The 26,612-nt window shown below is 40.4% G+C and overlaps 1 long non-coding RNA gene across 1 annotated transcript; it reads left to right on the top strand.

The window, feature by feature from the left end:
* Positions 1–19,777: 19,777 nt before the first annotated feature.
* Positions 19,778–26,018, top strand: LOC134620439 (uncharacterized). The gene is made up of 4 exons (XR_010092121.1): positions 19,778–19,945; positions 24,594–24,692; positions 25,385–25,482; positions 25,578–26,018. It is a non-coding gene; the product is annotated as an uncharacterized LOC134620439 (long non-coding RNA).
* Positions 26,019–26,612: the final 594 nt, after the last annotated feature.

The following is a 26,612-nucleotide window of genomic DNA, read 5'->3' as shown; positions in this document are numbered from 1 at the left end:
TCTTTTATCATGCCGTCCTGTGAACAGCATCAGTATGGTGACGTTTATTTGTTTGTTGTTTTCACGGTCGCCTCGTGTATGAGAATATCACCAAGTAAACTGGCGATATTTTTAAATATTTTGCTGTTCAAAAGCATCAAGACTGATGGAGTGTGTTTGAGGTAACCTCAGAAATGGCACAGATGAAATATTTAGTGTTAACTTGCTATTTCTTTTGGTAGCGGCTCCTTAAAAGCAAGTCTACCACACATCTGTTTGAGTCACCAGTTAATTTGCGACACCAGTTAATCTGGAACACCGGCCCTTGAGGCCTGGATTTGGAGTCCCCTGTCTTAAGTGGTAATGTGTAAAATTACAGTATATCTTTGCTCAGACTTAATCTGTCGTTTAAATATCCACTGATTATCATTTATGTATTAGTTACTTACCTTGGTGTATTTTGAATGGCAATGATGGTTTTTATGAGCAGGAAAAGCTGTAAAAGTTATGAGAATACAGTTAATAATCCAAAACCTGTTAACTGCTTGACATTTTCTAAAGCTACCCACTGGAACAGACTGGCTGTGGGCCTTATCTTTGACAACCCTACCCTATTAGACAGTTACCTAGCTAACCAGATAAAGAAACATCAGCAAGAGATCGGCTGTCAGCTGCTGAACAAGTTACTGTGAATTTTAACACATCTTTACTGGGAAGATGCAAAAAAGTGAGACTATGAAATCACACCAAAATAAATACATTAAATACATTTATTAATGGTGAATTGAGTGTGTGTGTAACTTTTTAGGTGTGTTGAACTGGGAGGTATCATGGATTCATGCTTCTGAAATTAATATCACACAATCAAAATGATGTAAAAAAAACAAACAAAAAAGAGATTGTCTTTCAAACAAGCTGTAGAAATCACAACACTCCTGAAAAACTTGAAATTCCTGTACTAAATATAAATAAATACTATAATCTACTATCACAGTCTATGTATTTGTTTCATCATATGGGAAAACTATATGCTCTATCCACACACTCACACACTGCCTTCTCCTGCCTGTAGGGGTCACTGCTGAGATATTTAATAAAATTCCAAAAAAATGAATTCTTTGCAAAAACAGATTTATCTTATACATGGCTCTGAGATTTGGTAAAAATTAATTTCATCAAATTGCTCTTTGTAAAAAGATAACTTTTAAATTTTCCCACTTGTACCTCTTTCTCTTTATTTCTGTGTCTCAGTTTACACTGTCTGCTTGAGTTAAGATAAGATAAGATAACCCTTATTCGTCCACACGTGGGGAATTTGTTTTGTTGAAGCAGAAAGTGGACATTGCAAAGTTACATAGCAAAAATTTGAAAAACAACGGAATAGGATAAGATGATAAGAATAAGATACTGTACACAATAGAATAGAATAAAATACTATGTACAATAGAATAAAAATGGAATACAAATACTATATACAATTGAGTAAAGTACAACATTGTCAGAAAAAGAGTATTGCACTTAGTGTTATTGCTGTTGCACATGTGTGGATGTGTGTGTTTGGTCAGTTGCGAAGTCTTTGTTGTGGAGTCTGACAGCAGTGGGGAGGAAAGGCCTGCGAAATCTCTCCGTCCCACACTGTGGGTGCTGCAGCCTGCCACTGAAGGAGCTGCTCAGTGCTGTCAGAGTCTCCTGCATGGGGTGGGAGATGTTGTTCAACAGGGATGACAGCTTAGCCACCATTCTCCTGTCACTCACCATCTCTACTGGGTCCAGAGGGCATCCTAGAATAGAGCTGGCCCTCCGGATCTTTCTGTCCCCAGCAGAGATGCTGGCGCCCCAGCAGAGCACACTGTAAAGGATAGCTGAGGCCACCAGAGTCATAGAAGGTCTTCAGGAGTGGGCCCATGGTCGTCACAGATAACCTCCCACATATTAGACTCAAAACAGTCCTTAAGAGCCTCCTCGCTCTCCTCCGACCATCTCTGCACTGTGCAGGTGGCTGCTGGCTACCTGCACAGTTGTTGTATTGACGTTCACATTTCTAGACACATATATTCACTTTGTTTGTGTTAAATTTAACACTTTGCTCTGTATTAATTAAAAATTAAAATTCATCAGAAAGCAGCAGAGAGTCTCTCATATTAACCCATCCAGCAGCGTGAAGGTGCACAAGTTGGACTTCCTGTGAGGTACATGTTGCTTGTGGGATTTTATCAGTCTGTCATATCGGCTAAAGTCAGCATTTGGGACAGGAAGTGTAGAGGACGTCAGAGTCCATCAGAGCTGAGCTGCTTTCAGACGACTCCGTCTTGTTGTGGATGCTGAAGCTGATCATGGTTCTCCTGTGGATGATCCTGTTGGTGCTCCTGCTCTGTGCAGAGGCCGAGAAGGTGACCGAGGTCAGAGGAGAGCTGGGGACCAATGTCACTCTAACCTGCTCCAATCAGTCCCCAGACATATACTGGTACATGGAGATCTACACCCAATTCAAAGGATATATCGGACGCAGTCATTCTTCAAATGGCCCTCCTTTATACTCTCCTGGTTTTGAAACCAAATTTTCAATCCTGGGAAACAAAGTCGTGATTAAAAACTTGACAGCAGAGGACTGCAGGCTTTACTTCTGTGGCATCAAAAAAAAGGACATTCATTTTATCGGCACGTTCCATGTTGTGTCATGTAAGCAGAAGTTTTATCTTATTAAAAAAATTGTAAAGTTTGCTTTTCTAAGACTTGCAAAAATAATTTGATGAAATTCCGAAGTGATTCATGTTGGATATTCACATGATTATTTAAGAAAGTGACTGGAACAGCCTGCTGCTATCATCTCTTCCTGATTTCATCAAAGTTTCTGAATTTAACTTCTCTATCTGTTTTTTGTATTTTTTAGATTCTCAGTTCATCTTCATATTTTGCTTCATTCTTTCTTTTTCCACATTTCCCTCCATCCTCTGTTTCAGGTCATCAGCAGCAGAACAGCTCCATATCAGAGTATCAGGTGGTCATCATTTACCGCTCAGCCTTCGTCCTTACCGCCCTCATCCTTGTAATACTGGGTGAGTTTCTTATTTAACAGCTGCTACTTTAGCACTGATCAATATTTGTGTCACCAATGTAGGCGAGCTAAATGTAATAAAAATACTGCAGGAAAAACAACAACAACAAAAACCTCTAAGTACGGTGAGCCTGAGAGGTCGAAAGGACTAGGAAACAGACAGAAAAACAGTGCAAAAGCACTCAAAACCTAATTAAAGTAAATGCTGGTTATCATACCCTTTTGCTTCTAAAGTATTTATACCTATATTTATACCTACATTCTATATTCATACTCCATACTGGTACTCAGGTTGTTGCACTCTATTTATCGTATCATTTTATTACTTATTATTCTGTTTTGTTTGAAAAAAAAATTATTTATTACTTATCTAAAAGAAAAAATCTGTTTCTTCATTTTTCAGTTTCTTTTTGCTCCGGGACCATGTGTACATAAATTCGTCCCACCTCATGTAAACATGTGATGTGAATGACAATAAAGCTCCTTGAATCCCTGAATCCTAAAAAAAAAACTGTGATCAGCTAACAGCAAATGTGTGTACAGTATTATATTAATCATTTGATTCAAATACACATTGCCTTGCATCTTTTCTCAATCGCAACACTGATGAAGCTGAGGGTTCATCAGTGTTGCGATTGAGAAAAGATGCCCGGATAGCCCGGATAGATCTGAAAACGGTCTTTTCGTCTGAAAACGCTCCGCCTCCACACTAGCGTTTTCAGTCGTTTTCACAGAGTTGTGCGTCCACACAGCCAAAAACGCTTACGTTCCAGTACTGCACATGTGCGAAACGCAAGAAGATTCGGCCTGCCTCATTTCTGTCTGCCACTTATTTACTTTCCGGCCCTTTGAAACGTCACGGCAGAATGTTGAGGAAAAGCACCGAGTTTTTTAAATGGACAAACAATGAGATGGAGTTGTTGCTGCGAGTAACACAAAAGTACAAAGTTGCAAAAGTGAGTGAGAGTTAAAGAATATGAAGAAAAGCTATCTGGACTGATATTAATCTTTAAAAGGGTTGTTAAAATTGGGAGCAAACAAAACAACTGCTGTATAATGCCCTTCGCTATCTTAGTTTAACTGGTCACATGACTGCATCATATGACTAAGACGTGTCATCATTTTAGAAAGTCTCTGTTTTCGCTGTCCACACTACAACGCGAAAGCACCGTTTTCAAATGTATATGTTTTTCAGAGCGTTTCAAAATGCTGCGTTTTCCATGAGCAAAAATGCCGTCTCAGTGTGGACGGGAGGCCAAAACGGAGAGAAAACGATGCTTTTTCAAACGAAAACGCTTTAGTGTGGATGTAGTGAAGTTTTGATTTCTGTCAGTTCTTCAGCTTGTCAGTCAAGTCCCGAGAAACACGTTTATTGTCTTTCCTGATTTTTTTTTTCCTATTTCGTCTGTGTCGGTGTTATCTTAAACTGAATCTCGTTTTACCTCTCGGGGCCACTATGACAAACTCTGGTGTTTATCAGGATTACGTTCTACTTCAAATTGAAAAATAAAGCACTGAACGTATTTTTTAATATAACTTATTATTAATATTCATATTCATGTCATTATTGCAATTATTTACTTTAAACAAAAAGTGATGTTCACATGTTTATGAGTCTCTCAGTGAGGATGTTGGTTTGACAGTTAACTAGTTATTGCTCTGCTGGCAGTTTTGCTATTTACATCTCTGTGGGTGAAGAGAAAATCTCTCCGGGTGCGCAGCCCTCAGCCTGTGACCAGCTACAATACAGAGACTCTGCAGAGCACCCAGGTAAACAAACCACTGCTGTAACTGCTAACGCTGACATTAGTGTGAGCGCTCATCTGATCCAGCCAGAACACCAGTTATACAGTACACATGTACATATATACATGTGAGCTGTATTTTTTAAAATGACATCAATGCTAATATCAGATGTAATTATTACTACTTATTTCATTTCATTTACAGAGCGCCAAATCACCACAACATTCACCTCAAAGCTCTACTTCTGCTACTAGTTTTAACTACTGCTGCTAATGTTACTAAAAGGCTAAAGCTAAGATGGATGCAGCCACTGTGAAGTCAACTACTAGTCTTAAATCATGACTCACAACTGCTTTAACCCACTCTGTGTGTGGATTTAGTGTTGCTAATGCCATTTTCCTGCTGCTGCTAACCTTACTACCAATATCAATGGTACAACCACAGAGTACTGAGTCTTTGTGCTCTCTGTTTCAGGATGAGATCCACTCCAACCCTCCATATCATTGAAGTGATGTTAAAGAAGCATATATCAATTATGATTAATGTTATTTCCTAATGTATTAGAAATGTTATAGTATGAGAAAATGAAGCTAAGGACAGCTGATCTGCTCACACGTTAAACTCATGATGTTCTTTTTATATCAAACTATATTACCGCTGTGCTTACCTCTAATAAAAATGTAGTGCTGTCCTCTCTACTATTACAGTCAGACTTTTTTTTAATTTGATGAGTGAAAGAAATCAAATGGACTAATGCAATGAAGAATATCACTGACTGACATATGACATGGAGTAAATACATTATAGCTGGGGTGTTAAACGCATTTTACAACGTGGGCTATATACAGTCCCACTTTGATCATAAGCAGAGATGGGCAGTAACGCGTAATCCGATTACGGTTTTCAAGTAACGAGGGATTACTATTGCAAAAAAGGTAATTAGATTACTGTTACTCTCCCGTAAGTTACTGCGTTACTAAAACCGTGATTTTGTTTGCGAGAGTGTCTCATGACAATGACGTAAGCGAGTGCCAACAGCTGTGTGCAGATCAACAATGGATCATATATCGAGTGCGGGAGAGAGTATGAGTGTGCAGCGTTTAAAGCGTGGAAGTACTGACTTTACTTTGAGTTTGATTCCATAAAAAGTGACAAAAACATTAGCGTCCGCTGTTCACTGCGTGGGAAGAAAACTTCTTTTGACAGCGAAAAAACCCTTAACTTCCGAGCAAGCACCGAGTACGCTACCAGGGAATGGGAAATTCACAGACAAACTCGCGGATTCTTCCATTGACTGCTGCGGCACACCTGCACCAGGGCAAACATCCGCCTGCTATACAAGTGAAAATAGAGCAACAGAACCGCTGAGTCTTTGATTTTATTTATTTTCTGCTGTGTTTCACTTGCATCTATTTGAAAGACTGAGTGTAAACACAAAAAATATTTTATTTTATGTGCTGGAATGTGCAGAAAATAGGTTTAAATGTTAAACAAATTTCTTCCAGTCATAGAATGTTGCATATAATTAAATTTTTGCTTGATGCATAAAGTTAAAAGATTAAAACTAATAAAACAAGTTTAAAAAAGAGACTTTTCCATTTGATTACATTTTATATGACTGATAGGCAGAAAGTAGAATTGGGCTGAAAGATATATCGCTTTATTACCTATTCAGGTTGTAAATCATGTTTTTAAAAAGTAACTAAGTAACTAATTACTTTTGAAAATAAGTAATCAGTAAATTAACGGGATTACTTTTTGGGGGAAGTAATCAGTAATTAGTTACTGATTACTTTTCAAGTAACTTGACCAACACTGATCATAAGTGGGTTGGATTAGCAAAAACACATCTTAATTTATTTTGATATCAGAAAAGGATTTGCAATTTCAACAGTAATAGTAGAATAAATGTGTAAAATTACAGTATCTAATGACTCTTATTTGTATTAACTTCCCAAAAAATGTTCTTTTGTTTGTTGTTTGTAAAGATAGACACACTGTAAAGTAATACACTTTATTAAAGTCAATAGTGAAAAAGCTTTTCATACATTTAAATTTTCATCTATTATTTATCTTTTATTATTCTGCTGTGTCCTTGAGTGTTCTGAAAGGCGCTTTCAAATAAAATGTATTATTATTAACTATTATTTATCTGTTACTTACATGTATTTTGAATGGAAATGGAGGTCTTTATTGACTGTAAACCTTATGAAATTGCAGTTAAATGTCCAAAATCTATGCCCTGCTTCACAGTTTTAAAGACACCCAGTGGGCCAAACTGAAGTCTTTGCCAGGTTGTTTCTGTTACCTGGGCCTTATCTTTGACATCTCTGCATTGGACAGTTACCTAGGTAACATGATCTAGGAACATCAGCAAGCAAACGACTGTCAGCTGCTGAACAGATCACATTGAATGGGAACATATCATTACTGTGAAGAGGCACAAAAGCGAGACTGAAATCACACTGAAATACATACATTGTTACGGTCGCTGACCTCTAGTGGCTCTCCCTCGGGGAGAGGGTTTTTTTTTCCTTTTCTTGTGTTGCAGGTGTGCCTCATGAGCCGCAGCTGAGGGGTGTTTCAGCTCGTCAGCCACAGCATATAGTCTGCCATCCTAAACTGCCACACCCCTGCCATTTTCCCCCATTTTGCCAGAGCTGCGAGCCATAGTGTTTTGGGCAGCAGGCCTTAGTGTGTGTGTGAGAGAGAACTTAAACTCTGTGAAACCTTGATTTTCTTTCTTTTATTGTAAGCAAAGGTGTGCCCTTGCTGTGTTAATTAGGTCATTGTTGTGGAAGCAGGTAGGGGTTCTCTGCCATTTTTGTTTTAACTGTTTTCTCCTGTTTTGGTTAGACAGGGAGCTCAGTCATTGTATTTTGTTTTGGTTAGAGAATTCTTGGTTTGACTTTTAGCTAAAGGGGGGTGTTTTGTTTGTTGCTTTGGCCTTGGAGACCCCGACGAGAAGAGCTTCCCTGTGTTTTTTTTTACTGTTGTAGTTTTGGGTAATAAATCGTGTTTAATGACAGTTATCTTCCAGTAGTTCATGTTTTCTTTTTCTCTTTGTGTTACCCCCCACCCCAGTCAACACTTCGTTTTTAAGTGGGGCGTAACATAAGTGGGGGCTCGTCCGGGATCAATTTTGGATATGGCACAGTTTAGCCTGGGTGATTTTATAGCTAAGCCTGCGTTGGACCAGCTTGATGCATGTAGGAAGGAGGATTTATGTGCTGTTGCGGCACATTACGGAATCCTTGTGGCCAGGTCCATGAAGAAGAGCGAATTGAAGTCTCTTGTTGTCAGTGGGTTGGTTGGGAAGGGTGTGTTCCCTTTGGACGTGGACTCGGGGGATGCCGCGTCAGTCCTCGAAACCTCTGATCAGCCTGACGTTTGTGCTGAGGAGGGGGTGGGGACACCCACTGTGGTCAAACCAAGTGGGGGAAAGCCACCAGCCTCTCTTCCACGGTTTGAGCCCTTCTCCGTCGAATCCAGTAATCCTGGTGTTAGTGCACGCTTAAAGGTACGTTTGGCTCGTCTTGAACTTGAAGCCAAGGAAAGGGAACGTAAGGATGAGCTTGAGTTCAGGCTAAAGTGTCGGCAGCTAGAAGCTGAGACATCTATTAGGTTGCGTCAGCTGGAGTTGCAAGCTAGCAAATTGTCTCCCGAGCCTTCTGCTCCACCTTCAGTGAAGGATGAAGATAACATTAGTAATCCTTCAGATAATTCTCCCCCTGTTCCTGCACCTCCGACATTTGATGTAGGCAAAAATATTGCCCTGGTTCCACCATTCAGGGAGACGGAAGTGGAGGCCTATTTCAATGCGTTTGAGCGCATTGCCGTGGCTTTACATTGGCCCAAGGAGGTTTGGTCCCTTTTGCTTCAGTGCAAACTAAGTGGTAAAGCACAGGAAGTATGCGCAGCTCTCACTATTGAGGACAGTCTTGTGTACGACAATGTCAAAAGTGCTATACTCAGAGCCTATGAGTTGGTACCTGAAGCTTACAGGCAGCGTTTCAGGACCCTGAGGAAATCCACTGCTCAAACATTCCTTGAGTTTGCAAGGGAAAAAGGGATACTATTTGATAGGTGGTGTCAAGCAAGCAAAGTTTCAGAGTTCAACGCACTGCGTGAACTGGTGTTGTTGGAGGAATTCAAAAACTGTGTTCCTGAGCGTACAGTGCTGTACCTGAATGAACAAAAAGTTGCCACTTTGCAAGAGGCAGCTGTCCTGGCAGAAGAATTTGCTTTGACGCACAAAAGCGTGTTCGTGGGAAAATCTGAATCACCCTATCATGAACAGATGAAAAAGGACACAAAGCCGCACCCTCAACAACCTAGGGGTTACTCGGGTTCCAAGTCCGACAGACAATGTTTTTACTGTCACAAAGTGGGGCATATAGTTTCTGAGTGTTTGGCTCTGAAACATAAACAGGTGCCCCAGCAATCAAAACAAGCGAAAGGGGTCGGCCTGGTCAAGGCGCTAAACTGCCCCTCTCATGTGACCACGAGTGAACCTGATAAGTGTTTTAAACCCTTCATTTTTGATGGTTTTGTCTCCTTAACAGGGTTTCCTGGGGATCAGAAGCCCGTGAGAATACTGAGGGATACAGGTGGCTCACAATCATTTCTATTGGCCGACGTTTTGCCAGTCAGTGATGAGTCATCTTGTAATGCGAGTACAATAGTGCAAGGCATTGGGATGGCCTATATACCTGCACCATTACATTGTGTTCATGTGCAGTCGAAGTTAGCCTCTGGTTTTTTCAAGGTTGTGGTGAGAAACTCATTTCCTGTTCAGGGTGTTGAGTTTATAATGGGAAATGATATTGCTGGGGACAAGGTACTCCCTGTTCCTGAAGTGGTGGATAAACCCAGCTGTATCCCAGAAGAGGATGAGCTGTTGAAATCCCACCCTGATGTGTTTTCTGTCAGTGTGCTTACCAGGTCGCAAGCTCGTAAGCTGGAGGAAGTGAACCTGAGTGAGACTGTTCTTGGACCTGTTCTAACTGGGGACAGAGAGCCGGCTGCTAGCCCCTCTAAACCAGCACTCGACGAACAGGGTCTGACTACTCTGTCTGAGGTACTTCCTTTGCCAATCTCACGTGAGTGTTTGAGCCATGCTCAGGGAAAGGATGAGTCACTCGCTAAGTGTTTTAAGGAGGTAAGCGAGGTAACAAACAATAAAAAGGCACACAGGTTTTATCTTGAGGATGGGTTACTCCTAAGGAAATGGGTCTCAAGACCTGCATTACAGCAGGAAGGAGGTGATGAGGGTTGGGGGGTGGTACGCCAAATAGTCGTTCCTAGGGATTACCGGGTTGGCATATTGCAGCTTGCGCATGAACACCCATGGTCAGGTCATTTAGGAATCACTAAAACCTATGACCGCGTTCTTCAGCACTTTTTCTGGCCAGGTCTGAAGACAGATGTTGCCAAGTTCTGCAAAACATGCCAGGTTTGCCAAATTGTGGGTAAACCTAATCAGACGGTGCTACCTGCTCCTCTTAAACCCATCCCAGTAGTTGGGGAGCCTTTTGAGCGTGTTTTAGTGGACTGTGTGGGTCCTCTACCCAGAACAAAAGCGGGCAATCAGTTCCTCTTGACAATCATGTGTGCCACAACCCGTTTTCCTGAAGCCATACCACTTCGAAAAATCACCGCTCCCACTGTAATTAAGGCTCTACTTAAATTCTTTTCAACATTTGGTCTGCCTAGAGTTGTTCAAACCGACCAAGGCAGCAATTTTCAGTCAAAACTGTTCAAGCAGACTTTACAATCACTTGGTATCAAACACATCCCTTCCAGCCCTTACCATCCCCAGTCACAAGGTGCACTAGAAAGATGGCACCAGACCATAAAGTTGATGATGCGAAAGTATTGTCTGGTGACTGACAAGAACTGGGATGAGGGACTGCCATTTCTACTGTTTGCAGCTCGTGAAGCAAAACAGGAGTCCCTTGGTTTCAGCCCTGCTGAACTAGTTTTTGGGCATAGTGTGAGAGGGCCACTAACAGCTCTAAAAGAACAATTTTTATCTGATGTGCAGCCGCAATCGAATGTGCTTGAGTTTGTCACGCAGTGTCGGGAACGTTTGTACCATGCTTGTGCAATGGCTAAAAAGTCTCTGTCAGCAGCCCAAGGGAAAATGAAGGGGCAGTATGACAGGAAGGCAGTGCAGCGTTCTTTTAAACCTGGTGATCAGGTACTCATGTTGGTGCCCACATCTGGTCCGTCTCTGTCAGCCCAATTTGCGGGACCATATGTGGTAGAGAGCAAAGTCAATGACACAGACTACATTGTTCGCACTCCGGATAGAAGGCGCAAAACCCGGCTCTGCCATATAAATATGCTGAAACTGTTTCACTCTAGGGAGGACGATGGCGAGGGCTCCATCTCACTCATTTCTGTGCCCATAAACCATGATGATGGTTTGGTGAAGGGTAGTGAAGGTCAGCAGAGCGGTAGGCTCGCAAACTCAGAGGTTCTTGGTGCCTTGGACACGTACCTCTCCTATCTTCCTCATGACGAGAAGGAGGACGTGAAAAATCTGATCCAAGTGCACCCTAGTCTGTTTGGGGATGTACCGTCTAGAACCCCGGTGTTACAGCACGACATTGACGTGGGTGATGTGCGCCCTATTAAGCGCTTGCGTCCACTTCCAGCTTGAAGGCCTTGCTGAAGTCCGGAGCAGCCAGTACAGGGGCACTGCAAAGGAGAGACTTGGCACAGTCAAATGCATGTTGACACTCAGCAGTCCATACGAAGGGTTCCTTTGGACTGCACAGATGAGTCAGGGGAGCCACTACTGTCAAAAAGTTCCGGCAGAAACATCTGTAGTAGCCCACTAGACCCAAGAAGCGCCTGAGCTCCCGTCTTGTGGTGGGCACCGGGTAGCTCAGTACGGCCTCCACTTTTGCATTCACAGGACGCACCTGGCCGTGTCCTACTTGTTTTCCGAGGTACGTTACTACCGCCTTGGCAAATTCACACTTTGCCAGGTTCAGAGTTAGGGAAGCCTGGGTTAAACGAGCAAAAACATCCCTCAGAGTACTCACATGATCAGTCCAGCAAGAAGAATACACCACAATGTCATCCAAATACACATTACAATTGTTAATGTCCGCTAACACAAAGTTCATAAGTCGTTGGAAGGTGGCTGGTGCATTCCGCATGCCAAACGCCATCACTGTGTACTGCAAGAAGTGGTCTGGAGTAACAAATGCTGAAATATCAGAGGCTCTGCTAGTTAGAGGAACCTGCCAGTACCCTTTTAACAGATCTAGCTTTGTTATGTAGGTGGCAGCTCCAATACTGTCTATGCAGTCTTCCATACGAGGCAACGGGTATGAGTCAGGGACTGTGACTGCATTTACCCTCCTAAAATCAGTGCAAAAACGAGGAGAACCATCTGACTTTGGTGTCAGCAGACATGGAGAGCTCCAAGAGCTATGGCTAGGTATCGCCAAACCATTTTCGAGCAGGTACTGTACCTCTTTTTTCATTAATTCCCTCTTGAGTGGGGGGCACCGGTATGCGTGTTGCTTAGTTATCTTCCAGTAGTTCATGTTTTCTTTTTCTCTTTGTGTTACCCCCCACCCCAGTCAACACTTCGTTTTTAAGTGGGGCGTAACATACATCAATAATCGTCAGCTGAGATGTGAGTGTAACTTTTCAAGTATGTTTAACTGGGAGCTTTTGACGGTGGTATGATTGGAAAGGTTTTCATGCATTCATGGTTTTGGAATTAATATCACACAATCAAAATGTAAAAACAAAAACAGACCGTCTTTTAAACAAGCTACACAAATCACAACACTTGAAAAATGAACTCCTACCAAAAAGAAAAAAAAAGTCTGGTATATCTGTATCACAAAAACAATTCTTTCCTTGATTACTGAGTTATATCATGTGTCATGCACGGTGCTGTGGCAGGCAGGATGAGGCTGGACCCAAATGCTGGACTTGAACACAATGGATGCTAAACTGGAGGAAGCAAAACTGAACAAGATGCAAAAAAGTCCACAATAAAGAAAAGAAAACCATTCCAGAGGCTGTCCATGTGGGAAGTGACAGCAACAGCGAAGATCCTTGGCCAATAGATCTGGAGAACGACAACGGCAGCCAAGAAGGCACCCTTCAGGACCCAAATGGGAGAATACAGAAGTGAACTTCAGGTGACTCGAATGGTGGCTTAGTGGATGGGTTGGTGGATGGCTGGCATCTGCGTCCACATGGTTTGGCAGGTGCTGCAGCAGGCAGCGTGGAGGTTGCAGGCAGCTGGATGAGCCTCCAGCTGATGTAGCAGGATGCAGTAACAGGCCAGACACCAGTTGCCTCCACCCGAGGTGCTAGGGAGCTAGGCAAATGAGGAACACGGAAAACCGCACACCTACATGGGACAACACAACAACAGGCAGAGGAAGACAGAGGACTAACCTCTTAAGCCCCAAAAGGGTTTCTGAGCTTCCTGCTTGAAAATGAAATGCCCAAAATTAATTATTGCTTCTCTTCAATTACAAACTCTGTGTATACAATCTTGGTATCACAATAAAGCTAACGCTTGTGAAATTTCATCAGAGGTTTAAATATTGCAGCAGATATTACTGTGTCAAAGTTACTGAGACTTGAACACAGAAAAAGTAAGTAGATTGTTTTCATTTCATTCATGTCCACTGTGAGCGACCATCTTTGAACAGAGGCGGTGGTTTACGACACCAACTGTCTGCCATCTATAATCCAGTTTTGAGATCCCTTCCCAGACGCCTTAATGCCCACTCACACCCTGGGCCATCTGACCTCAGGAAATCACATGATAGGGTGGGGCTAGGTTTCACAATGAGCTCACCCGAAACCCTGGCTGATTGTGACCCACAAACGTTTTCACACATTGGCTCATGTGATTAGGTATAGGATCATCAGGGGGTACTTTGTCCCTCTTGGGGGGGAAACTCCCACTGGGTATAAATCTGGGACTCTCCACTATTTGACCCCAGAAGTGAAGAAGCTTCTCGGATGAGAGGTGAAACGTCTTCAAGCAACTTAAAGAAGTCCAGACGCTTTTCTTTCCAAGCTCCTTAGACTAGATTTTTTTCATTTATTTTTTTAGCATATAACGCATTTAAAAACATGCTTCAGTTCACATTTCATTCCAGAAATTCAGTAACCAACATATAAACATCGTCTGTGCAAATGTATTTTTCTAAAGTGAAACAGTAAAAAATTATAGCACTGTCAATACATGAATATCCAGACGTTGTACATTTAAAAAGTCAAATTTTGGCACACTTTAGACACCATGCCAGGTGAATTTTTTTAGGTATTAAAGAGCAGAAATTAATTAATTTTATTAACAGGCCTAAAAATGCTTGTTTATAAGAATTAACCACACATTTACATGGTAATGGCCCTTTCTGCCGTGTGCATGGAGCGTTTAATAGGACTCTGTCCCTTTAAAATCTGAAGGGCTTTAACTTTGTTTTCTTTTGGCCAATTTGCATGATTGACACCTCTTTTTAATCTTTGAGCCAATAGGATCACAGTAGCCATGCCAAGTACAAAATCATTCAGAAGTTGCAAGACCAAAACCCACTAGGGCCCAAATTTACTGCATGTGGCGTCTGTCCAGTCACGTGTCCATAGGAGGGTCTAAAATGCAGGTTGTTGACAGAAATGGCTCTGATGCGGCTAGCTAGCCATGGTAAATGTTGACAATTATGAGGCTACCAGCAAAAATAACAGAGGAAATAGGGATGGTAAGCCAATTTCTGTCTTTCAGGGAATTTTGGTCACAGTGTGTTCTGGTTCGGTTTTGTTTGTTTAGCAGACTTTATGTAACATTTATGTAACTGCTCATTTAATCATGGCTTGTTTTCGTTGTGTTATGTGGTTGTAAAAATGGTTTATATGAGATTTTAGCTGAGATTCAGAGGTTTCTGTAGATATCACACATGTCGGTACTTCTATTTCTCACTCCATGTAATAACCAATTAAATGTGATCTCCTCCTTTTTGACCCCGGTACCGGGGCTTAAGTGCCTAAATACAAAGAGGATAAGGGGATGTGACGCACAGCGGGAAGTAATCTGCCATAAGCAAAACTGAATACACTAAACACAGGCCACACACACAGCCTCCTCCATCCTGTAGAGGTCATTGTTGAGATATTTAATAGAATTCCAATAAAATTAATCTTTCCAAAAAGAGGTTTATTTTATGAATGGCTTTGAGATTTGGTGAAGAATAATTTCATTGATTTGATCTTTTAATTTAAATATTTTTCTCTCCCACTTGTTCCTCTTTCTGTGTCTCAGTGGACAAGCTGCCACTGTCCAGTTCTGTTCATGCAAAACCTTGAAAAGCGTTGCATTAAAGCTCAAAATTGTTAATACGTACTTAGACTTTGTTAGTGTTAAATTCACCACTTTGTCCTGTACTTTAAATACTGCAGGGCCATAATTAAAATTCATCAGAAAGAAACAAAAAGTCTCTCATATTAACCCATCCAGCAGCGTTCACAGTGAAGGTGCACAAGTTGGACTTCCTGCGAGGTACTTGGTACTTGTGGTATTTTATCAGGTGTCAGTCAGCATTTGGGACAGGAAGTGTAGAGTCCATCAGAGCTGAGCTGCTTTCAGACGACTCCGTCTTGTTGTGGATGCTGAAGCTGATCATGGTTCTCCTGTGGATGATCCTGTTGGTGCTTCTGCTCTGTGCAGAGGCCGAGAACGTGACCGAGGTCAGAGCAGGCCTGGAGTCAGAGGTCACTCTAACCTGCTCATATCAGACATCAGACACACACTGGTACATGGAGATCTACAGCCAGTTCAGAGCATGTGTCAGCTGCCAGATTTCTTCAACATATTTTACCCACCACTCTCCTGGTTTTGAAACCAAATTTTCAGTCCTGGGAAACAAACTCGTGATTAAAAACTTCAGAGCAGAGGACTGCAGGCTTTACTTCTGTGGCATCAAGAGAAATGACAGCATTCATTTTGTGGAGACTTTCCACCTCGTCTCAGGTAAGTACAAAGTTTTATTTTTAACTCTGAAAACTACAAAAGCAAAATAAGTAAAATGCTGACATGTTTATGGTAATCAACAACTGCCTGCCACGCTCACCACCTCCTGACTGTGTCAAAGTTTAGGAATTTAATTTTATTTTTGTTTTTTCTGTTTTAGATTCTCAGTTCATCTTCATCTTTTGTCCCATTCTTTCTTTTTCCACATTTCCCTCCACCCTCTGTTTCAGGTCATCAGCAGCAGAACAGCTCCATATCAGAGTATCAGCTGGTCATCATATACCGCTCAGCCTTCCTCATTACTGCCATCACCCTTGTCATACTGGGTGAGTCTTATTTCTTGGATTAACATTGGTAGAGCCAATACTCATAATATTCGTAGCACTGAGCTATTTCCTGTGCTGTAAGATCACTCAGAATCAACCAAGCTGAATTTAATAAAACATGTTTCTGTTTTTGCAGGAAGAAAAACAAGAAGAAGGCATTAATTTTAGTTTTTAATCTGATTACATTCTACTTAGAACTGATTAATAAAGTACCAAACATGTTTTATTTGTATAATTTATTATCATTGTTATTATCATTTATTTTTAGGAAAAAGTCACAGGTCTTGATGCATGCTTAATCATGCAGGTAAAGAAATCAAGTCTCAGAATCTGAAGAAGTAACTTAGATGTGTGACAAAACATTTCTCTGACCTAAAACGCTACGTCCAGATGAACAGAATAATCGTTTTGGGGTCATGTTCACATGTTTATGAGTCTCTCAGTGAGGATGTTGATTGACAGTTAACTGGTTATTGCTCTGTTGGCAGTTGTGGCTTTTATGTCTCTGTGGGTGAAGAGAAAATCTTTCCAGGTGCGCAGCCCTCGACCTGTGACCAATTGGATTGCAGAGACTGTGCAGAGTGCCCAGGTAAATAGTTCCAGCTGGAACTACTGACACCAGTTATACAGTACACATGTACATATATACATGTTAGCTGTATTTGTTAAAAAGACATTAATGCTAATATCAGTTGTAACTATTACTACTTTTCATTTCATTTCATTTACAGAGCGCCAAATCACCACAAAATTCACCTCAAAGCTCTACTTCTGCTACTAGTTTTAACTACTGCTGCTAATGTTTCTAAAAGGCTAAAGCTAAGATGGATGCAGCCACTTTGAAGTCAGCTACTAGTCTTAAACCATGACTCACAACTGTTTTAACCCACTCTGTGTGTGGATTTAGTGTCTCTAATGCCATTTTTCTGCTGCTGCTAATATCAATCAATGGGACAGCCACAGAGTACTGAGTCTTTGTGCTCTCTGTTTCAGGATGAGATCCACTCCAACTCTCCATATCACTGAAGTGTGTTAGGGTACCTGTGTCGTTGACCCAGGGTTTTCAGTTTTATAACTTTAGGTGTTCTCATCTGGTCACCCTGGTCTCACGTCCCTGTTCCTTCTGTTGCAGCATCTGCTTGTGAGTCTGTGTCTGTAAGTTCAGTCAGTGTTTCCTGTTTTACTTTGAAGGTCCGTGTCTCCTGTTAATGTATCTGGTTTTGCTTCCCTTGTCTCGCTAGCCCTGATTTGTCCCAGCCGTGTTTCCCAACTGGTTCCCATTCCCTGATTGCTTCCTCTGTGTAATTAAGCCCTGTGTTTTCCTCTGTCTGTGTTCTGTCCTCCATCATCCCTTGCTGTGTGTTCTGCCCGCCCGCCTGCCAAGTTAGTTATCTTTATTCTCAGTTTATTTAGCTTACTGTTCTGTTCTGCCATCCAGCAATAAAAGCTGAGTTTGAGTTCACGTTTGCCTCCATGAGTCTGCACTTTGGGTCCTCCTATCCTGCCTGCACACACTTGACAAAGTGATGCTGAAGACGCATTTTTCTACTCATGTATGATTAATGTCATGTTCTAGAAATGTTACAGTATTAGAAAATGTACCACCTGTGTTAGCTTGTCTGCTTTGACCTTTTTCACTGTAAAACAAATTCGAGTTCAGATTGTGTTCATGTTTGAGTTTCTTTGCTGTAACAGTTTGGAGACAGAAGATGAAGACAGCTGATCTGCTCACATGTGTTGAACTAATGATGATTTTGACTCTGACCTGTATAAATTCAAACCATATTATGGCTGTTGTTACTTCTATTAAACATGTACTGCTGGTGCTGTCCCTACGTGTTACTTTAAAGGTATCTCTGTCATCTCAGGTGTTGTTAGTAATTTTACTCATCATCTCATCCACCCATATTTAATTCACAATAGCACGTTTAAACTAAGGAAAAGTACAATTTGGAAAAAAAATATTTACGTACTTTAAATTTGATGGAAGAACAATGTCTCAAAACAATTGTCTTCAAAAAATTTTACGGAGTAACAACTTTTTCAGAATTGCGTTTGTGCTCCAACCTTAGGTTCACAACAGGCTCACAACTTCCAAATTAATGAAAAGTTCAATTCTGGTCAAATATTTTTAAATAGTTTTGGCTTCATGTATATTGATTAATTTTAAACTGCATCAGTGTTGATGCACCATCTATGCATGCAAGTTCAAATATCTTTCAAGTGTTTGCTGTTGTATTTTATATATCCTTTAAAGCCATCAGTCATGTATATAGTAAAGTACACTTTATGTCAGCTAACAGTTTCTTAATTGGAACCATCTTCAGGCTGAATTCAAGGAAGTCAGACCCAGTTCAGTGATCAGCATTAACAGCAGAGGTAGTAACAGGCTGATTTCTGTCATTAACAGAAGTTGTAACTGATCATTTAGCAGTTACACGGTAACAGTAAACAGTCACAGACGGATAAACAGAACATGGATGATAGTAGTACTGCAAATGAAGGAACAACTTTGTCATAGTTTTAGGTTGTAATAGCAGGCACTAAAACCAGGGCTGTGGGCAGAAGGTTATTTAATGAGCATTATTAAAATGTACTGTCAGAGTGTGTAGTGGTTATTGTTGCAGTTATGCAGATGTACATGTAGCTAAATGCCACACATCATGCTTCACTGCTGCTATGATAAAGGCAGCAGTTTCATATCTGATTTAGATTAATCAGCATGAGTAATATTTGTAGTACAGAGTGTAGTAGTGAAAGTATTCATTCTAATACACTTTGAATGGAATACACTGTAATTACAGTAGTTAAAGTTTCAGTGAGAATATTGAGTGTAAAGACTTTATTACCTGGTTTTGCACGAGAGGTTATAGAAGTATTTATAATAGGAATTCAGTGGGTTTGTATTGCAGTAATTTTTGGATACAACTGGAGGCGCTGTAGTGTAACAGACGTGAAGCCATGTTTGAAGGGGTTAAATATACTGTCCTTTAATTTACTGTCTGATTTGACTTGAGTTCTGTTTCACTGGAGAAACAGTTGAAGTTCTAGATGAAGATTTTTTTTATTTACAGAGATACAAGACTGAGCCACTGAATCAGTTCAGACATGGAAACGTGGATAGTCTTTGATTCATTCATTATATCTGCACGTCTTTTTATTTTCTACTAAAACATATACTGCTACTACTACTGCTGGTTTTTCTACCAGTACCATTCGTAATGTGAAAATTCAGTTCCAGAAAAACTGAGTCTGAAAGCTCATTGTCAGATTCCTGCTGCAGACGTCAGGCTGGAGGTAAAAAGGTTTCACTTCCTGTGAGAGTTACTTGGTATTTGTGGTTTATCAGCAGACATCGCACACGACATAATCGCCGCCTGAAGTAGGAAGTGTAGAGCACTTCTGTGTCAGAGTCCATCAGAGCTGAGCTGCTTTCAAACGACTCCGTCTTGTTGTGGATGCTGAAGCTGATCATGGTTCTCCTGTGGATGATCCTGTTGGTGGTTCTGCTCTGTGCAGAGGCCGAGAACGTGACCGAGGTCAGAGGAGAGCTGGGGACCAATGTCACTCTAATCTGCTCCAATCAGACATCAGACCCACACTGGTACATGGAGATCCACAGCCAGTTCAGAGCATGTATCGGTCGTAGTTTTTCTTCAGCAGACTCTACCTACTGCTCTCCTGGTTTTGAAACCAAATTTTCAATCCTGGGAAACAAACTTGTGATTAAAAACTTCAGAGCAGAGGACTGCAGGCTTTACTTCTGTGGCATCAGGAGAAATGACAGCATTCATTTTGTTGAGACTTTCCACATCGTCTCAGGTAAGTACAAAGTTTTTTTAGTTTAATGCTGATAATGACAGAAGTACGTATTACTATTGATTTACTTGAGAGACCTGTCATGATGCCAGGTCTCTCTTGGAAATTAAATGCTTAACCTCAGTGAGATTTTTACCTGGATATAAAGGATTAATAAAGATAACTTCAATGTGTAACTTCAGTGAGCTCTCAGTATCTTGCATGTTGTCTTTTCTAACTAAGGGCCAAAGTGCACAATGGAAAAAAAGAAAAGAAAAAATTATATATAGAGTTGTATTAGATAACCGAAACTACATTTAAAAATAATCATTTTTATACACAGTCTCACTGGTACGCTTTAGTGAAGTTAATTTTCAGTCAAAAACTCATTATGCTTTCATGCAGATCTGGATCATGCTGTTTAAAATTACATTGTTCTTTAGCTCACAGGCTTGTATCTGTGGTCACAGAGTTTCCTGCAGTTGCTAAGTGCACCAGAAGTATTTATGTGGAGTCTTGTTTCTTTCATCTAGAAACATTGCAAAAATCACACCATCACTGCTTACTCGAGCGGAGGAACCATTAACACACACTCTAACTTCTTCCCATCTTGATTGTTCTGATTCAGTTTTCCCATGCATTGCTCAGACCTTCAGCTAATCTTTAATTTTTCCAGCAGCTTGGCTGCTAGAAATTTAGAATTCATTTAAAAACTTTATTTGTAGCATATATATTTCCCTACATGACCAGGCATGTGGCAATATAGCAGATCTGCTAAGACTTCATTCCAGTAGTTGGTCCCTCTGATCATTTTGTGAGTGTCTTGGAACTGGAAGTGGAAATTTTTTCATATGTAGAGATGACCATGGCATGAAAGCAGTTTTTCTTATTAGGTCAGTTGCTAATAATTGCTTTGAGTTTGCTGAAAACTAATCTTTGTATGTTAGCTTTTCCCTAATCTTTAGCCAATTATTTTGACTATAGTTCATTTAGTCAACATGATGATTGAATGTAAAACTGCATGTTTGTGTGTGTGGAAATGTACACTTATATTTTGCTTGGTTTTATCCAATCAGTAAAGAACTTTGTGACTGTGTGTCAAAGGTTCTCTGCAAATAGTCATTATTGTAATGTTAACAGGGTCCTATTTAGAGGTACAGTAAACCTTCAGTAATATCCTGTGTTGGTCAACTTACTTGAAAAAAGTAATCAGTAACTAATTACTGATTACTTCCTCCCAAAAGTAATCCCGTTAATTTACTGATTATTTATTTTCAAAAGTAATTAGTTACTTAGTTACTTTTTAAAAACATGATTTACAACCTGAATAGGTAATAAAGCGATAGATCTTTCAGCCCAGTTCTACTTTTTCTGCATAACCCATCATACAAAATGTAATCAAATGGAAAAGTCTCTTTTTGAAACTTGTTTTACTAGTTTTAATCTTTTAACTTTATGCATCAAGCAAAAATTTAATTATATGCAACATTCTCTGACTGAAAGAAATTTGTTTAACATTTAAACCCATTTTCTGCACATTCCAGCACATAAAGTAAAATATTTTTTGTGTTTACACTCACTCTTTCAAATAAATGCAAGTAAAACACAGCAGAAAATAAATAAAATCAAAGACTCAGCGGTCCTGTTGCTCTATTTTCACTTGTATAGCAGGAGTGGGGCGGGTGCAGGTTTGCCCTGGTGCAGGTGTGCTGCAGTGGTCATGTCAGTGGGAGGATCCGGGAATTTCTCTGTGAATTTCACATTCCCGTGGCAACGTACTCAGTGCTTGCTCAGAAGTTTAGGGGTTTTTTCGCTGTAAAAAGATGTTTTTTTCCCACGCAGTGAACAGAGGACGCTAATGTTTTTGTCACTTTTTATGGAATCAAACTCAAAATAAGGTCAGTACTTCCACGCTTTAAACGCTGCACGCTCATGCTCTCTCCCGCACTCAATATATTATCCATTGTTGATCTGCACACAGCTGTTGGCACGAACGTCGCACTCGCTTACGTCATTGTCATGAGACTCTCGCAAACGAAATCACGGTTTAGTAACGCAGTAACGCAGTGTGCTTACGGGAAAGTCACAGTAATCTAATTACCTTTTTTGCAATAGTAATCCCTTACTTTACTCGTTAGTTAAAAAAATTAATTTGATTACAGTAACGCGTTACTGCCAATGTTCCCTCTAATTTTTCATGTGTCTGAGCAAACACACAAACTCCCTGAGCGATCCCTTGGACCACTGTGAGCAACAGCAGACGTGTGCACTGTGGTCACGCCAGCATCAAATCCATCCAAGTTACATGGTTTATTAAAATAATCAAATCACAGCATTTACATTTATGTTAGACTACTTTTAATTAAGTGCTTTAGCCCACTTACAATGAAAATTTAAAAAAATAATGTTGTTCATGACCTGTGTAGTATGTTAACACTATTGGAAGTAAAAATAACTTAAACTCCAATTTTGAAAACACAACTTTCTTTCTTTCTTTCTTTTTTTAAATAAAGCTCTGACTTGTATTATGAGTATGAGTCTGTGGTCTGGGAGAGAGTCCTGTAACTCTCTGTCTGCAAAATACAGTATATAAAGACCAATGTTGGGCAATTAACTATATAGTTACTTCTTCAAAAAAGTAACTGAGTTTGGCAAACAACAAAGTTTTTTGCAGCTGTTTACCTAAAAATGCAGCCAAGGCGGTTTTTTAAATAAACATTTCAAACTATTTACAGACCAATCAGCTGTTCTGCATCAAATTTGATGACACACAAATTATTTGTGCCACTCCAAAAAGTAATTTCTGTCCACTATGAGATAAAGGAGAACAACAGCCTGATACCTGCAGGCCTGACAACAGGAGATGTATCACTCCTGTAACACCTGTAACATTCAGCAGTCGCCTCATTGTTCTGACACACAAAACAAAACTATTGACTACACTACACACTAACTACACAACATTTGCGCTAAACGTCTCAAATCTCTCACATCTCAAAACACCGCCGTCACTCCTAAAACTCCCCCCCTTCCTAAACAACTTGCCATATCATTTTTTGATTGGTCGACGTGGTACTTTTTTCGACGAATAGGAAAGGGTGGGGTTTTTTTTGGTTTTGTTTTTGCTCACAGGCGGAGAGTGCTTTCGAGCGTTTTCCTTATAAAACGCCGTTTTTACCGTTTCTTCCCGCAGTAAATATAAACAACGACAGTATTCAGGAAGAAAACCAAACATTGCATATATTTTTATCATAACTCTGGTTTTACGTGGCCTATCAACACAATTTAAAAACTGGTATAAAGTCCACACTTTTTCCGTCAATTGTTCCATCTGTCCTGCTCACATCTCCAATGGTCGTACACGTTGTCATTAACGTGGCTTCACTCCACATCAGCCACGCCGCTTTGCTAGCTAAAACACCGGTGTCGGCACATAAGGACGCTGTCATAGCCTGTCAATGACGTTGATTAGCTGCATATATACAAATGTGAATCGCATTATTGGCTGGACTATGGGATAAGGTGGCATCGTTCTAATCCAATACGGGAGCAGCCAGTCACTTACTGACTAACACTGCAAAACAGATTTGTTAATGTTTTAATTTTAATTTCAATTCAGGTTAGATTTTTTTTTTTGTGCGCAACGCAGATTTTCTGTGCGCAGAGACCGTGCCAGCAGTGCGCAATTGCGCACGCGCGCAGCTTAGAGGGAACATTGGTTACTGCCCATCTCTGGTAATATCCACCTTACTTCTTTGGAGTGTGACCTCTTTACTGTACAATAGAAGAACAGTTGAAACAAAATTCGAGGCTTTACCTAAGAGATGACATCATTCATTTCTAAACTGCTCAAATACGACATGATCCTCAACAGGTTGCCAATTTAAAATATAAAAGGCTCTAAGGAGCTTTGAAAGAAAGCGACTGGACTATTTTAAGTTTTTCTTATCCAAAAAGTTTCTTTAGAAGTCCGGTCGCTTTCTTTCAAAGCTGCTTAGACTACCATGACTTGGGTGACTGAGAACATAAAAAGACATCATCCTAACAGCTTCTAACGCAACTTGACAACTCACCTAATCTTTGAAAAATTGATTTTCCACCATTATGTTGGTCTCTAAAGTTACAACAGATTGACAGCAAACCAGCATGTTTCAGGTTAGCTTTCATTTTAGCCAAATACTAAACTAGAACAGGCTTTCATTCAGCCTTGTAACTATTCTGGTATATGTTTGCCATGGGTCTGCCAAATAGGAGCAGATTCTGTATAAACAGGTAGAAATGCTAATCGCTCACCAATCAATTACCACTCGCCCTCAGAAGGGTACCGGAACTCATAGATGGTCAAAGGTTAAAATAATAAACAATACTATTTATAATATTATAATAAAGAAACATCAGTGCAAAATGCCTTTGGCACAACATGGGAATCACATTACCCAAAGCCTGAGCAAAAGAAATACGAATATTTTTTTATTACTGCAATTTTTTTCAGCTTTTTTAAATTCCTGTAATATAAAACAATAACCTGGGTTGACTAGATGAACTGTTTGTTAAAGTGTTGTCAGCTGGGCCAATTTTCAAGCCTCAGACATGAAAACATTATTAACGTCTGTTAGTTTCATGAAACACTCTTTAATTTCTTGTTCGATATGTGTAACTCTTCTTCTTCCAGATATCCCTACAACCTCTGACTCTGATAGTGGAGTGTTGCAGAGGAACACTATCCTCGTCAGCTCATTGAGCCTGAACGTTGTGCTCATTTTAGTAATCTGTGAGTCTTTCACTTTGTCTAAACCTCTGTGGTCTGTCTGCCCTTCTATTAATACCAGCACCCCTCCACAGCAACATGGTGCATGTAGATATACAGAAATGCTACCACTAACTCATGCAGCAGTACTTAATGCCACCAGCGCAGTCACAGTAAGTTTTTTAGTCAAGCTTGCTTTGAACCAAACTTCTATTTTCATAATAGATGTCAACTCATCTTGTAACCCTCTCTGTCCAGCAGTGCTTCTTGCTGTGTGGACTCAGGCATCTATAGTTTGTATTCATCCATCCAGCTTATAAAAAGTTTACAACTACAGGTTTCATACTGTAACTTTTAGACATAAGCTACAAGAATGTAAGGTAGTTTTGTAGTTGTACATTTGTGGAAATAAATATTTTTAAAGTTGGTCCACAGTATTCTTAATGTTAGTCACATATTACCAAAGTACGTAAATGTAATCCATGGGGGCAGAAAGCCGACTCTGTGCTGTGCTGTTTGCAGAACACATAAGTACAGACAGTACAGCGCAAAAGTACTGCTCACTGCCCCCCGGCAGGCTTCAGCTGTGCTTCTGCTGTCCAGGTGTTGTGCCAGATGTTGAAAGGTTTCTCTGCACAGTGGAGAAATGTGTTGTGTGTGATGAGTGCTGATGTGAGTGTGAAGGTGAAGTGACTCCTCTGATGATCTGTTGGCAGGTCTGAGTTGTGTATCGCTGTCTCTGAAGAGGAGAATCAGCAAGTATCAGGTTAACCTCCCTCCAGCTGGAACCAGTGAGAGGCTGGAGACTCCACAGGTAACTCAAAGTGTTCAGGTGACCCTGCAGCTCATGCTCATTGTTCTCCTTCACTGCTACTTTGTCCTGTACTTAGTGCTGCTGTTGTGTTTCAGTACGAGGAGATCCAGCTCCCCCCTCCATCTGCTGCTCCGCTTCAAGAGTGTGTTTACTACAAAATTCAGCTTCCTCACTCCACACTACCTCAAAGCTGATGGACACACCTGTACAGGTGGATGATACCTGCTGGATTCAGATTTTGTGGACAGACGTCAGTCTGATAACTGAAGACTTGCTGCTCCTCTGCTCGTGGGAGGATTTCTTTTTCCTCCTGTCTGGTTTGAGTTGTTGGACCAAAAGAATGTAAAGTTCTGAAGACTTTCCACAAACTTGACAAAACTGCTGTAAGATTAGTTTTAGTCAGGCACAATCTGCTCTGCCTCTGAGCTGAGATGGACCCAAGAATGTGACAACCTTTAGCCAAACCTGCTTTAAGGTGCTTAAGGATTTAAAACCATAACTCAATGCTGCTGTGAAAACCTGTAAATCTGAGACTCCAACATTTAATATTTATTTGTTCTCCTGTTGTTTGTATTTGTTTATCAGTTTTTATTGCTGTTTTTCAGCTGTTCGGTTGTTTATGCTGTTTTGAAAGCACTGATTTTTTAACACAGTCACATTTCCTATAAAGGCAGCATGATGATTAAGTATGACAACAGAATGCTGTTTTTTACAATTAAATGTCAAACAGAACTGAAACCAGGACAAAGACAAAATATCACATGTTGATTGTGAGAAATGTGATTTTTGAAAGACTTCCTTTTTAAAAAAAAAAAAATGTTGCAGCATCAAATTTTATAAATGTTGTGAGAGTTGCAACAAAAGTCTGGAAAAGCTGTCAAAATTACTGAGCCATCCATTTTCCTCTTCTTATCAATTTTAGGGCCGCTGGAGTCTATACCAGCTGTCATAGGGCTAAAGGAGGGGGTACACCCTGGACAGTGTGTCACTGTAACATGTAAAAAAATTAAATATGTTTTTTAAAAGCATCCCTGGTAAACAGGGAAAGGTTTCCAGAAAGACTTTTTTCACAAATAACTCATTCATCCACATTAATAACCTCAGTTTGAACATATAATCTGTTCTCTGTG

Source organism: Pelmatolapia mariae, linkage group LG23, assembly GCF_036321145.2.
Source record: "Pelmatolapia mariae isolate MD_Pm_ZW linkage group LG23, Pm_UMD_F_2, whole genome shotgun sequence".
In the NCBI taxonomy this organism is placed as follows: Eukaryota; Metazoa; Chordata; class Actinopteri; order Cichliformes; family Cichlidae; genus Pelmatolapia; species Pelmatolapia mariae.
This window is presented reverse-complemented; position numbering and strand designations above follow the sequence as displayed.